Source organism: Gossypium hirsutum, chromosome A08 (genome assembly GCF_007990345.1).
Source record: "Gossypium hirsutum isolate 1008001.06 chromosome A08, Gossypium_hirsutum_v2.1, whole genome shotgun sequence".
In the NCBI taxonomy this organism is placed as follows: domain Eukaryota; kingdom Viridiplantae; phylum Streptophyta; class Magnoliopsida; order Malvales; family Malvaceae; genus Gossypium; species Gossypium hirsutum.
Genome location: NC_053431.1, coordinates 12,240,931 through 12,256,109, shown reverse-complemented (window position 1 = coordinate 12,256,109; position 15,179 = coordinate 12,240,931). Strand labels below are relative to the sequence as shown.

The window sequence follows — 15,179 nt, the reverse complement described above, 5'->3', positions numbered from 1 at the left end:
AACCACAACAGATGCTGTTGTTCACTACTAAAAACTCGAAACGTCAGCCATGGTTCACACTAGAAACGAAATGATCAACAATTTTTTTGTTTCACTTAATTGAGGTTGAAATCGATTTTTAGCACCATTGGTCATTGGCATTGATGATGAAGATTCAAAACCTTCTCCACCATCAATACCAGCTGTTAGACCAAGTCGACACCACCGTTGAAGAGTTTGACACTGTACGAGGTAAAAGTTTGTTCACATGCTTCTGATAGAGTAAGATATAGCATTACGGATTCCTAACCTTTTTTTCCATTACTTACATATCCTACAGGTTGTTCAGACGAAACTAGCACGTCTGACTACAATGACGCAAAATCGTCGAATTGAAATGTGCAACTGCCTTTGCACCAAACAACGTTAGTCATCGCACGTGCTTGATGAACACCATCACACCAGCCAAGTGATGAGCCAGAAATAACTCTAAACAATAGTACTAAGGCTGTTGATATGCCAAGTGCACAAAATAGTCTGACCGAAGAAAAGTTCCAACCACTTAGGAATAATAGGCGAGGCTAGCAAGGGCATACCTACATAATGCTGCCGGAGGAGAGATTTTGAGGATTTCTGAATTTTACATCCCTAGAACACCGCATGAGATACGATGAAATTCGACATCGCCTTATCCTGGCCTGTAAGAGTATTACACTTTTCACTCTTGACTCACTTAATTTACGTGTTGATGTTTTTAATTATTTTGATGTTATTGGTTGGACTTCTTATGCGAATATTAATTCTGCTGCATATTACAAACTCGTATATGAATTTTATGCAACATTTAGCTTCAAAATAAATGTTATTTAGACAATTGAAACTCAAGACATTGTCTATTTCTAACTACTTCACAAAACATTTAGAATGTCAGTTTCAGACTTCAACATAGTTACGGGTTTCGCTGACCCTGACAATGTTCAATCTGATTCATACCATAGTGTTTTACTTGACTTACCTAACAGTTTCAGTATCGATGTTGCTTACCCAGCTTTGATTAATGCTATATCCTACACTTGCAATTCTAAGACCTTTAAAGCCTTTCTAGTGCATGAACCGACCCTAAGGTACATTCACAAATTTCTCACTTTTAATTATTCGGGCCGTAGTGATTCTTTATCTATCCTATCTAAGACATAATTATTTTTCTTATGGAATATGCACACCGGTTATAGAGTCAATTTAGGATATTGGTTTGCACAAAGTTTTCGTGTCATTATACGGGTTCATTGACCACTCATTCTTGGCCCATATATTACACATTTAGCCATAAGCATCTTTCTATCTTGAATTGATTTTTCATCTCTTACATATGCATTTACTATGGATCCTTTAGATGAATATTGTCTGGTTTCTATGGGTTTGCTTGTCGGCGCCCCTATTGCATTTTATTTTGTTCTCCCAAGTACCCGAAATACTTGCAACAACAGAGCTTTTCATCGACAACACAATCTAGCTACTAGGGAATAAGAGGAGCAACGACCTTCTACTATGGAAGAACCACTAAACCACATCGAGTCTCGCCTAGACACAATAAGAGCTTAAATCTCAAACATTTTTGCCATATTGCAAAGTGGACATTTCCAACACTGTCCACCAACTTAAATATACACAGGGAGTACACTTTACCCTTCTCTTTTGTTATTCATTTTAATTTGCACAATGAGGGCAATGTGGGCTAAGTAGGGGTAGCATGCCATGCTATTTCTTCTTTGCATGAGTTAATTCGTATACTAAGATTACTTCTTAGTTCTTTTTGAAAACGAACCTCTAGTTCCTATGCTTAGTTTATTTAAATAATTGGGTAATTCATGAATAACTACTTATTGCTTACGTTGATCAACAAGTATCTTATAGAGTTGAAAATGTTATGGCTAAGTCAACATTTCATAAAAATTGTTGGTTTTTTAAACTTGCCTAATAAAAGTACTCAATCTCATTTTAGTATAAAGAAACCGTTAATGGCTTAGTTATGAGTGAATATTTCAAAAATCTAACTAAATTGAGTAGCCAGAATGAGATGCTTGGGTTGTCATCTCATTTCGCGTAAAAAGATTCGAGTGACGAACTGAAACTTGTAACACTCCGCTAACCGAGCTTCCTTAAGTAAGGAAAAATAAACTGATTGAGGACGCATCGAATTGAATAACCAGAGTGAAGTGCTTGGGTTATCATCTCATTTTGCTTAAAAAGATTTGACTATGTCTAAAACTTGTGGAAAATTTGATTAAGTATGATTGTCTTGCAAGTTTGATTAAGCTTAAATTTAGTGAATTAATTGAATTTTGCATAATGTTAGAGATTTTATAAAATGCTTATTGGTTAAACCTAGCAATAACCTTTTTTTATTCACATAATTGTTCTTGATTGAGAAAGAAGATTTAATTTCAAAAAAATTATTGAATGATTTCTAGTATAGAAATACACATCATGCTTGAGGACAAGTATCAGCTTCGTAGGGGGAATTTTATTATCTATTTTGGGCTAATTTTTTAATAAAATACTACTAAAATTATTATTTCTTGCTTAAATTTTATCAGGAATGAAATTGGAGTGTCAAAATTCAAAGTCAAGCAAAATGGGCTAAATTGGAGTGAGAAGCAAGAAAAAAGAGTCGAATTAAAAACATTGCAGAATTAGTGGTTGATCAAAACAAAATTTTCAAGTTTTTAAATTCTATAAATATAAAAAAAATCTGATTTTTAGTTGATATATTCTTAGGATGAATCATGCTAAATGTAGCATGTGAAAAGTATATAAATACCTTGTATTGGGTGCATGAAAAAACTGACTTGAATAGAATAAAAATGCATCTACTTTCTTTTATTTCATCTAACGTTTGTAGCTTTTAAGCTTACTGCTAATTTCTTTCTTTTACTTTCTTTTGGTTCAATTGCTTTGTAAGCTCTTTCTCATTTTCACCTATCACCATTACACTTAAATCCACTTTTAAACCCCAATTAAGTATGATTAATTTCATGCACAACTAATTCCCATTTAGCCTTAGGTCGATTATCATTCTGATCGAAAATCGTGAGATATGAACCTGCATTAAAACCTTACAACATGATATTTATTATCTCTCCAGTATATGGGATAGTCATAATTGTCCTTTAAAGTTAATTCAATTTCAATTCAAAAGGCACGCGTTGGGTTCGAGTTGTCTGGTATACAGTTGGGAAAACGAGACGGTCTTCTATGGAGTTCGAATTCCTGTGAAAAAATTTACGTGTTCAATTGGAAAAAGCTAGTTGGGTTTCGTCAATAGAGATAGTGATTGAATTTAAATGACTCACGAGGTTGAGGTCGTTAATTCGAGTTGGACTTTTCTAGATCGTAAGGCTATCGTGATCTTAAATTGCGGATGCTTGTTATGTGGTTAGATAATCTAAAAGGGTTGGTTTGTAGGTCGTACCGGAACCATCTACATAAGGAAAGGTTGGCGGTTGGAATGTCCTTGATCGTTATAACCAGCTTATCTTTTAGAAAGGAAAATCTACTTTCAAGGATCGATTCGATTTCGGAGTGTACCGAGATTGAGGCTAAGTATTAATATATTTGATTCACCAATTTAATTTAATTTCCTTAATTTTATTTTGAAATCATAATTCTGTTTTTATTTTATTTTTGTTTTTTTCTTATTTTCTTTATTAACTAAAGTCTCCCTTTTATTTTTTGCAGCTCAACAATGCACAGGTCGTGGGCACGATAGCTACCTAGACTTAAGAATTTGGTTATGTAAACAGGAAAATTAGGAGTCTCAGTCCTTATAGGATTGACCCTATTACTCTATACTACTATTTAATTAAGTTAGAGGGTGTGAAATTATATTTTGTGGTTTCGACGTAGAGGTGTTCATGGGTCGATCCAGGTCCAACCAAAATTTTATACTCGTTTGCTAGGCCTAGGCTCGGCCCTAAAAATGGTCCTAAAATTTTCTCAAGCTCGACCCGGATAAAAATGCTAAAACCTGGGCCGGCCCGACCCGCCCCATATTAATATTTTTTAATGTTATTTTTATATAATTTTTAATTATATATAATACATCAAAAATACCAAAAGTATTAAAATAAATATTTTTCAATAAATTGAAAATAAATTTTAAAAAATATGTATATATAAATAACACTAATATAGATTCAACTTAACAAGCAAATGCTTTTAAAATAAAAACAAAATTAACAATAAAACAAGTGTTATACAATATCCAAACAATAACAAAAAAAAGAGCAACATGATAGTGAAATGGTAGCGAAATAGGGAAAAACAACAAGAAGAAAGTAGCATTAAAACAATAAAAAAATAGTAGATTTTTTTTGTCCTTTTGTAAATTCGAGTCGGGCCAGGTTGAGCCTGGGCATAAAATGCCTTACCCGAGGCCTGACTCATTTTTTAAATGGACATTATTTTGTTTTGCCCAAACGCATTTTTTGGGCCTATATTTTTTCCCAAACCCTCCCACTTTTTGAGCAGGCTTTCGGGTTGGGCTAGATGGCCCTACCTATGTAGAAGTCTATTTTGACACCCATCAATATGCAAGAAATTAAGAGAAACTAGCAATTTAACAATTTATATACAACGACCCATATTCAAATAAAAAGGTCTACTTTCTAGCATGCTTCTGGTCTACTATATTCTAGCACGATTTAGGTTTTAGGTTTTGTATGTTTGGTTTTGGTACGATGTTTTTAGGGTTTGGGTGTGGCTTGGGTTTTTTTTATTTGCTGCAAAGTTTAGTTTTGTGTTCATTTACGAAGGTTGGATGTTGGTGTAGGTTATCAAGGTTTTAATGATAGAAAGGGAATTAGCGGCATTATCTCTAGATGATGAAGAGGATGAGATTGTGGAGGTGCAAAGACAAGTGGAATTGGCAGTGAATGAGAATAAGTTCTGTCTGGTAGGGTGTTTTCTGATGGCTAGTGTCATTCACTTTTCGTTTATGAAGAGTACAATGACTAATTTATGGCACCTTGTTAAAGGGGTTTAGATATTAGATTTAGGAGAAAAAAGATTCATGTTAAGAGTTTTTCACAAGATAGATTTGGAACGGGTTATTAATGGAGCTTCCTGGACGTTTAATAATCATTTATTGTAGTTTCATCGGTTGGTTCTAAGGGAGGATCCATTAAAGGTGCCCTTGATTTTTGCCCTTTTTTAGGTTCAAATTAATGATGTTCCACCAATTTTCTTTTCTAGGTTGTTGGTGAGACAATTAGGTGATTTCATTGGGAAATTTGTGAAGTATGATAGTGTGAGTATGGGGAGGGGGCTAAGGAGTTATATGCAGGTGCAAATATGTTTGGATGTTAGATGCCTTTTGAGGAGAAAGAAGAAGTTAATGTTTGCATCCTGAAATTTTGCATATGTGTATTTCAAATATGAGCGTTTAACTCTATTTTTTTCTTCTACGGTTAATTGGGACATAATGATTCATTTTCTCAAGCAAGGATGATTTTAGGCATTAAAGTAGTAGAGATGGGTTGGGATTTGACATTAATGGCTAAATCTAGTTAAGTTATGGTGATGAATAGTGTGTGGTTAAGCGATGAGGGTGTAGGGGTATAATGGGATAATTATGGACGTTGGAGTTTGGGTCGATGGAGTTGGGCTACAGAGGAAAGAATGGAGAGTGGGATTCGTATTGATCCAGTGTTGGGGTTAAATTTAGAAAGGGATCAAACCATTATGTCCCTTTAGGAAAATGATCTGTCTAAGGTATTAAGCTTAATGGCCATGGAGCATGATTTGGAAGAGCTTATATTAGAGGGATGGGATGGTAAAAAGAGGCCTAGAAGGGATAGAGAATGAATGTAGTCAGGGGGTGGAGTTTGGATTTTTGGGGACAACTGATGGAAAGGTGTTGGAAATTGTTTTTGTATCGGCGGTTGCCAAGGGGCATGCTGACCGGTCGCAATGAAAATGATAAGTTGAAATGTTCACCTTCAGGCTATACGAAGACTTCGGTGTATGCTGAAGTTGCATAATCCGTAAGTGGTCTTCTTTATGAAAACTAAAATAAATAGTGTAAAAAATGAAAAAAAGTTCAAAAAATGTGTGGGTTTTTTAGCAAAATTGATGTTTCGACTAAGGGAACCAGAGGAGGGCTTTGTTTGGATTGGAGGGGTAATGTCTCGATCACTCTCAAAAAAATTTCAATTAGGCACGTTAATATTAATATGGAAGATATTGAAGAAGGAAAAATCTAGAGATTCGTTGGATTTTATGGTTTCCCTTATGCACACAATTGGGATGATTCGTGGAGGGTATTACGTAGATTAGGTAGTGTTTGTGATCTTCCTTGGTTGGTATGTGGGGATTTTAATGAAATCATGTATGCTTTTAAAAAAGTGAGGGGGTTGACAAGGGAGGAAAGTAGAATGGAGGCTTTTAGAAAGGTGTTGGGGGAGTGTCAGTTGATGGATATTGGTTATTCCGGGGCTTGGTTTACATTGGAAATGAGGAATTTACCAGAGACGAATGTTAGGGAAAGTTTAGATAGGGGTGTGGCTATTGCTGAATGGTTAATGCGATAATTTAACATTTTCCTTATTCTTTCTTAGATCATTGCCCTCTTCTCATTCGAATTGATCAAGGTTCTAATGTTTTAAAAGGGAGAAGGTTTAAGTTTAAAGCTTGGTGGATATTAGAAGATTCTTTTAAGGAAGCTATGGTGAATATTTGGGCGTCTACTTCTGGTGATTTATTGATTAAATTTGAGGACCTAAAAAAGAGATTAGTGGATTGGTCTGGTTCGATTAAATTAAAAAGAAAAGGTCTCAAAACGGATTTGACAAGGGAGTTAAAAGAGTTGATGAGGGCGAATGTTAATGATGAGAGTCTTGCGAAGGTCATTGATACAAAGGTCCATTTAAATCTCGAGATTGACAAGGATGAGAGATATTGGGAGCAAAAACCCCATGCAAATTGGTTGAAAGTGGGGGAATAGAAATACAACTTTTTTTTCATAATCATGCTTCCCATCAGAGGCACAAGAATTGCATACGATCTTTACAATATGAGGATGGAAGGGAAACTAGTGATGAGGGCGAAATGGAAGAAATTGCCCGGGGTTATTTCCAAAAGCTTTTTACATTTAGTGGAGTTGAAGATATGTCTCATATTCTTCGAGTATTGATAATGTTATTTCACAAGATGTCAATTCGAAGCTAACGACAACCTATTTGGAGGATGAAGTCGTCACAACGTTGAAAGAAATAGGTCCAACTAAAGCCTTTGGAGACAATGGGTTTCTAACTTTGTTTTTCCAAAAGTACTGGCAGATTTTTGGGAGAAATGTTATTGATTTCTGCTTGAAAGTTTTAAATGAAGGTATGGATTTTGACGTGCTTAATATGACCAACATAGTGTTGATCCCGAAAATTCCTAATCCTACAAATTTAGTGAATTTTAGGCCTATTAGCCTATGTAATGTTCTGTATAAATTGATTGCTAAAATGATTGTTAATCAGTTTAAGAGGGTATCGAATGCAAGCATTGATAAATCCCAATGTTCTTTTGTACCTTAGAGATTTATTTCAGATAATGTGCTATTAGCTTATGAGATTTTGCACACGTTCGTAAGAGAAGAGTGGGGAAAAGGGGATTCATGGCCTTGAAGTTAGATATGAGTAAGGCCTATGATAGAGTGAAATGACGATTTATTTAGGAAATTTTGGTACGAATGGAATTTGATACTCGATGGGTTGAGACCATAATGAAATGTATCTCTATAGTTTCATATTCGATGGTAGTAAATGGGAAAATTAGTGAAAGGTTTTGACCTAATAGAGGACTTCGACAATGTGATCTTTTGAGTCCTTTTCTATTTTTGATTTGTAGTGAGTGATTATCATCCCTTTTGAGGTTAGCTATGAGAGATGGCTTGTTAAAAGGGGTAAAGATGAGTAGAAATGTCCCTCGAATTTTGCATTTGTTATTTTCTGATGATTCTATTTTATTTGAGGAAGCGAATGCGAAGGGGACACAAATATTAAAAGGGGTTTTAAGAGAGTATGAGCAATGTTCTGGCTAATGTATTAACTTTAGTAAATCCACTATTTTCTTCATCATGAATACTTCAATGGGTGATTGGCGACTCGTATCAGGGATTTTGGGAGTTAAGTATTCGAATGACCCTGAAAGATATCTTGGGTTGCCTAATATGATAGGGAAAAGGAAGAAAGCTTCTTTTCAAATTCTTAAGGACAGTTGGAGTGTTAGGTACTTGTCTCAATGGGGCAAATAAGTGTTTATTAAATCAGTCTTTCAAGCTATTCCCAATTATTCGATGGTTTGTTTCTTATTGCGTAAGACATTTTGTAACAAATTGGAGAGTATTATGGAAAAATTTTAGTGGCAAGAAGGATTTGGTAAGAAGGATATACATTGGTGCACTTGGGATCGTTTGAGTGAAGCAAAGGAGATTGGGGGGTTCGGTTTTCGCAGCCTTGCAAAATTTAATGTTGCTTTGCTAGCTAAAGAAGGGTGGCGTATTATTAATTTTCCCAATTCATTATTATCTCGTGTGTTAAAAGGCAAAATATTTTTCGAACTCTGATTTTTTTAATGCGAGATTAGGCAATTTACCTTCGTATACCTGGAAAAGTGTGTGGGCGGCTAGGGGTCTTCTGCAGAACAGGTTTTGTTGGAGTGTTGGTTTAGGTTCAAATATATTAGTAAAAGATGATGCTTGGCTCGGGTTCCCCCTAACTACAAAATTAATGAACAAGTTAATACTGGAGGTTAAACTTAGGATATGTTTGGTTCAGTGTATTACCTAATACAATACAGGCCGAATACGCGCGTATTACATGACGCCTCTAATCCGGCGTTTGGTTCGCTGTAATAGGCATTACGGGCGTAAACCAATCCCGACCTAATCCCCTTTTTCGCTGCTTTTGTAATCCCTTCCCAAATCCCTGTAATACCTATTACGTCCGCCTTCCGTCCCCTGCTCTCTGTTTTACCCTCCCTCCCTACCCGACCCTCTCCTATTCTGTCCTCAAATTTCTCCTTCCATCTCCCACCGTTTTTGTTTATTATTCTGTCCTCATCGTTTCTTCAGTCTCTGTCTCCTCCCATTTCCTCCCAACCCTATCTGCAACTCTCTACTGCTCTTCAATATTTTCACAAAATTGGAAATACCTGATAGCTGAATCCAGTGAATCCTTTGAAAGTGAAGCGTTTTTCGGGTCATCACCTCTAATCCAATATCGGGTGAGTTTTATTTCGGACCGAAATTAATCTGCCAATTCTTTTGTTCGACAATCTTTTATCAAATATTTTTGCATGGTTATGAATCTTTAGTCTTCAGTAGTTTCTGTTGAAATTGCTATTTTATTTTATGAAATTGTTGCTGATTTCATTGGAATTATTGTATAATTGCACTTGTGGCTTTTTATTCTTCAGTAGTTTAATGCTGATTTCATGGTTATGAATCTTTTACTCTTCTGTAGTTTTAGTTAGCGAAAGTTTTTCTGGGTTTAATATCCCTTGCTTTCTGATGGTGATTTCATATAAATTATGTGCGGTGTAATTTATAAATCCTGATTTTTGAAAGAGCAACATCAAAAAGTTTAAAGCATATACTTCTTTCAGTAAATCATATTTCCATTTTCGTATGACAAATTGAGTATGGAACAGAGGGCCTGGTACAGTCTGAAGCTTTGCTAACTAGGGATGGATTGTTTGACAAAAGTGTTTATGGAACAGAGAAGAAGAAAACCAGTTCATCTTCCAAATCCAAACGAAGAGGAGCCCTCAAAAGAAATAATGGTAATATGTTTTCTTTGAAATTTTTGGGTAGAATAACTCTTATATAATGTTGGGTGAGTTTGTTTGAGTTGTAAAACTTCTTTCACATTGACATGTGGAATCCCATGAAACTATTCTTTTAGACCATGCTGTTTTTTTTAATTACTTTTTTTAAGAGATAAGAGCAAGGTGCAGAACTAGGAATTAGTTTCTGGGAATGCCTTTCTGCTACTGTTTCTGTAATCTAAAATTGTGCATTGGAATGCGAAGTCATGTTGGACTGTTAGATATTTGTTCCAACAAGTTTTTAATGTGATTTCTGTGTATGAAGTTTTCAGTAGTGGAGGTAAAACTGTTCCTTGGACCATAGTGTCCTGACGGTGAAAAAACAAGTAGTGAATTTGTGCTTATATGCTAGGCTGACAAACAGTTGATCGTTTGCTATTTCACTGTTCATTTGGTCATGTCTAGCTCATTGTTTTTTTGTTCGTTGGTGGTTTTTGGGTGATTCCTAAACTTTGGTTGACTTTGTTACCAAGTTGGATGGATGTGTTTTTGGAGAAATAATCTACTGTCTTGGAAGACAATGGTCTTGCAGACTCATTTCTCATGAATTTCTACGTTTCTATTGATGTCTTAGATCTATAGTGTTGGGCAGTTGTCCTTTCTTATGCTTCATTTTATATAATTGCTGTGCATTGAATGAACTGTTGTTTCTTTTGGTGTATTATTATTGGTAAAGGGGGGAAATATGGTGCTATTTTCAAGAAAATTGGACAGAAATCATTGAATGAGCAAAATTTTGAGTTCTGTCTGTGTTTTTTATTAGTCGCTGTTTATAAAAGCAGAGCCACTTCTATCATGTCATTGAGCAACATTTTGTATTCAAAGTACAGAAATTACCTTCCATCTACAAGACTCTTCTTAACTTTTAAATTGTTAGAATGCTGACTCCATCACATTTCAACTACTTGTGTGTCATTCTGATGTTGTTTTACATGATATGTAGAATCAAGCGGCAAAATGAAGGTGTATCATGGTTATTTGGCCAGTTCTTATCATACAGCAATCATTTCTGGGTTTTCTCTGATTTCATCCTATTTGGAAAGTGTGGCATCATCAGGGAATAGGGTAACGCTCATTCTCTTTTCTTTGTGGAATATTTGGTAGATTTTTGCCCTCCACCTATTTAGATATCTGTAATTGCTGTTTTGCTCGTCTTCATCAGATGTTGAAAATTTATGGTTGCCAGTTTTAAGTATATTTGGTGGTCATTTGATGTGATTGTTGTGTATTGGGAATAGACCTACTTTAGCCAACTTTCAGATTTGGAGGTCTAATCTTTGTAGCATAATGTTTGTCTTGTTTCAAATCGTTGATGCTTATTTTCTTTGATGCACTGCACTACTGCTCATGTCAGAAGTCATCTTTCTCAGGTTAAAGCAGTTGTGATAGGTCTTGGTGCGGGCTTACTTCCTATGTTTCTTCATGGATGTATGCAATCTATGCAAATTGAGGTAATTCTTACGTTACCCTGTCAAAGACATGTTAAACTGTCTTTCAAAAGGAATTGCTTTGTTAAAAATTTTATTGAATCTTCTGATTGATTTTGAAGTTGACTTCACTTGATGGAAATAGTGCAATGGAATTTTTATGCACAGCGAGTGGAGCTAGATCCTGTTATGCTTAACCTTGCAAGAGACTATTTTGGTTTTACTGAAGATAAACGAATGAAGGTAACTGACTGTATCTCAGTGCATTTTTAGTTTGAAGTGATTAATCCTTTCCTGAAAAATTAGTACCATTGTCACTGAATAGCTTGTTTCCAATAATTATCAAATTGTTTTTGTTTCATCCTTAAACCTGGCTTCAATATAACTCAACTTGGGAAATATTCTTGATTCATAATTTGACCTTCATAGGCGTTTATGGTCAATGATGCCAAACCTTCCAATTATTGTCATTAGAGGCTGGATTGTTTGGTCTAATTAGGAAACCTGTGAGGCCCTGAATATTATCAAGCCTTAACTGAAAGTTTCTTATGAACTTTCTTAAACCCTCTTAGGTCAATTGTCTAACTACACACAAATATTTATGTTATTATCAAGACGTCAGCCGTATAGGAAGTATCTTCAATTAAAATTCGTTGGAGATTTTTTCTCCCTTTCACACAACAAATTAAGGATATGTTTGGTTCAGAGTCACAAAGAAGCCGCCCAATTCAGATTTCGTACTTTCCCTTACTATGACCAGCTTACTACCATATACGCAAGAGATCGAGCAACTGGGAGAGATGCTCAAACAGCTGTTGATGTTCTTGAAGAAATACATGCTGATGATGTACGTACTACAGATATGAATGAAGAGAGAGCTTCAAATTTATATTCAGCCTTATGGTCAATTGAAGGTTTAACCGATGATCAGCGGTATGATGCATTGAGTAAAATTCCCGACCATCCAACTCAAATGATCGTTTTCTTTAGTTTACCTTCAGTTGCCCGATTGGAATGGGTTAGGAGATTTCTTTCTTACCATTAAATATCAATGTTCAAACTTTTTGATGTTGTAAAACTATATAACATATGGATTTTAATGTACAATTTCATTTTCATCTAACCTTTTCTTAATATAAGTTAATTATGTTTATGCATAATATAATTCTCAAGTTATATATTGATTTTAGTAAATTCATATAAGAACATTTTATTATTAAGAATTTTATGAAATTATATATCACTATATAATTATATTTAATATTAATTATTTTAAATTGTATAAATTCATATAAGAAAATTTTTATTATCAAGAATTTTATGAAATTATATATTATTATTAAATTATATGTAATAATTATTATTTTAAATTATACAAATTCATAAACTATAATCATATTAGTTATAATAATTTTAAATTTTATTAAATCATATATTTAATTAAATCATATTAGTTATAATCATATATTATGATTTGAGTAAATTCATATAAGAATATTAATTATTAAGAATTTTATTAAATTATATATTTTAATTATATTATATTTAATAATAATTATGTTATTTTATATTTTACAGTATCATATATTATGGTTTGAGTAAATTCATATAAGAATATTAATTATTAAAAATTTTATTAAATTATATATTTTAATTAAAATATATTTAATAATAATTATGTTTAAATATGATTAAATTATTTATTATTGATATTAATCTTATTAAAATTTAAATAAAATAATTTACCAAAACAAATTTCTGCTAATTATTAAGAATTTTATTAAATTATATATTTTAATTAAAATATATTAAATAATAATTATGTTTAAATATGATTAAATTATTTATTTTTGATAATAAATAATCTTATTAAAATTTAAATAACAATAACAATAATCATTTACCAAAACAAATTTATGCTAAGGGTATTCTGGTCATTTTAGTTTTCTCCATTATGCTATTACACCTCTATTACATTCAACCAAACACAGTTTTACTATTACGCCTCTATTCCATTACATTCAACCAAACAGTTGATTTGCTATTACACCTCTATTCCATTACACCTCTAATCCAATCCAATACACCTCTAATCCAATACAGCGAACCAAACGTGCTCTTAGCTTTTGATTTCATTGATGTAGATACTAGGAATAGAAAGTAAATCTAATTAACAGTACCTTTTCTGATGAGATTGCGTTGAAAATCTTATGAACTCCTTTGCTTGGGAAGGGATTGAAGATATATGGGTTTGGAGGGGGAATCTTTTAGGGAATTTTCTATCTGAAGCACCTATAAACTATTACATAAAGGTACTTTTAACCCTAATTATAGACATTATGAGTCTTGGGAGCTATACAATATCTAAAAATCCCTTCAAAAGTAAAAATTTATTTGTGGAAAACCACTTGGAATTTCCTGCCTACTTTTGTTAATCTCCAACACAGAAGGATTAGAGGAGATATCTTGTGTCCAGGTGTCGTGGAGCAATAGAGTCCCTGTATCATGTTTCCAAAGAATGTCCTATATCAATAGAAGTTTGGGATTATTTAAATCTAAACTGGATTTTTTCTAATTTTGATATGAACGACGAAGATTGGTTTACCTGGATTTTTCGAATGAGTTCCAGTGGCCAGTGCAGATTATTTTGTTGTGCAATCTATGGAATTTGGACAAATAGAAATCTAGTCCTGCATGAGGGGAGTCAGATTAAAGGAAAAGAAATATCGGATTGGATAACAAGATCTATTGGAGAGATTGACAGTTTAAAAGATAAGAAGTTTACAAGATATGTTGTTAATGAGGAATGGTGTGCGCCATTAGGTTCTGATGTCAAAGTTAATTTTGATGCAGCTTATAATCAAAGTTTGGTGAGATCTGGACCTGGAGTGGTTGTTTGTAAACCTCGAGGTTAGATTTTGGCTTCGAAACATACACTACACAAGAAGATTGCTTCGCTGTTTGCAATGAAAGGATATGCGTGCCTTCAAGCGTTGCTTTTGGCAAACCATTTGGGCCTTTCATCAGTTACCATAGAAAGAGATGCAAGAACCATTATTAAAAAAAGTCAATCGGACATCCGAGATAAATTGGAGATAGAGGCGATTATTTGGGACATACAACAGTTGAAAATGAGTTTTCATAGTATCAAGTTCAAACACATACCCAGATCTGCTAATACCCTAGCACATAGTTTAGCCACAGATTGCTTATAGAATAGAAGAGAGAGTTACCTAATTGGAAGTGTGCTGATAGTCGTTGATGATAGATTATGGGGGAGGAGAAGGAGGGAATTAGATTGACAAAAGAGGAAGAGGTAGGCTTTAGGGAGAGGAATGAATAGCAAATGGTTTTGATTTTGAAAGGCTGTTGGTTTTTGGAAACTGGTACTGACAAGTTTTGAGGGTTTGGATATTTTCTAAGGAGTGGGTGCCAACTATTTTACTGACTGGAGGAGTGGCTTGGGGCATTTCATTTTATTTGCTTTTTTTTTTAATTTTTATTTTTTTGTGTTTTTTTTCATGGGATTCGTTTTTCTTTTTGGATTTTGTTATTCTATTTTTCATTGGATTGGGTTTTGTAGGCTATCACTTTTATGTGTTTCAGTTTTTCTGTCTAATAAAGCCTTGTCAGTTTTCTTTAAAAGAAAACAATTTATATGCAACAAATTTACAAAAATAACTTATCTAAGTTCATATATTTATCAACAATTTGACTAACATCTTAGATTTTGTGAAGTATGAGGATCAAAGCTTGAAAAATTAAAATTAGACTAAATTTATTTAATCAGATATTTCAATAAAATTAGAATTCTTACTCATAAATGCGATAAATTTTATAAATAATACAAAATTATTTAAAATAGTAAACTCGGTAATATAGTAAATAAAAAACTGA

General features: G+C 33.6%; 2 long non-coding RNA genes across 2 annotated transcripts; one reads left to right on the top strand and one right to left on the bottom strand.

The window, feature by feature from the left end:
• Nucleotides 1-9,693: 9,693 nt before the first annotated feature.
• LOC107934588 (uncharacterized) lies at nt 9,694-11,340 on the top strand. The gene is made up of 3 exons (XR_001693953.2): nt 9,694-9,810; nt 10,799-10,920; nt 11,226-11,340. It is a non-coding gene; the product is annotated as an uncharacterized lncRNA (long non-coding RNA).
• Nucleotides 11,341-13,386: 2,046 nt separating this feature from the next.
• On the bottom strand, nt 13,387-14,740 carry LOC107951816 (uncharacterized). The gene is made up of 4 exons (XR_001698629.2): nt 14,516-14,740; nt 14,068-14,299; nt 13,888-13,972; nt 13,387-13,780 (listed from the first exon to the last, which is right to left on the bottom strand). It is a non-coding gene; the product is annotated as an uncharacterized lncRNA (long non-coding RNA).
• Nucleotides 14,741-15,179: the final 439 nt, after the last annotated feature.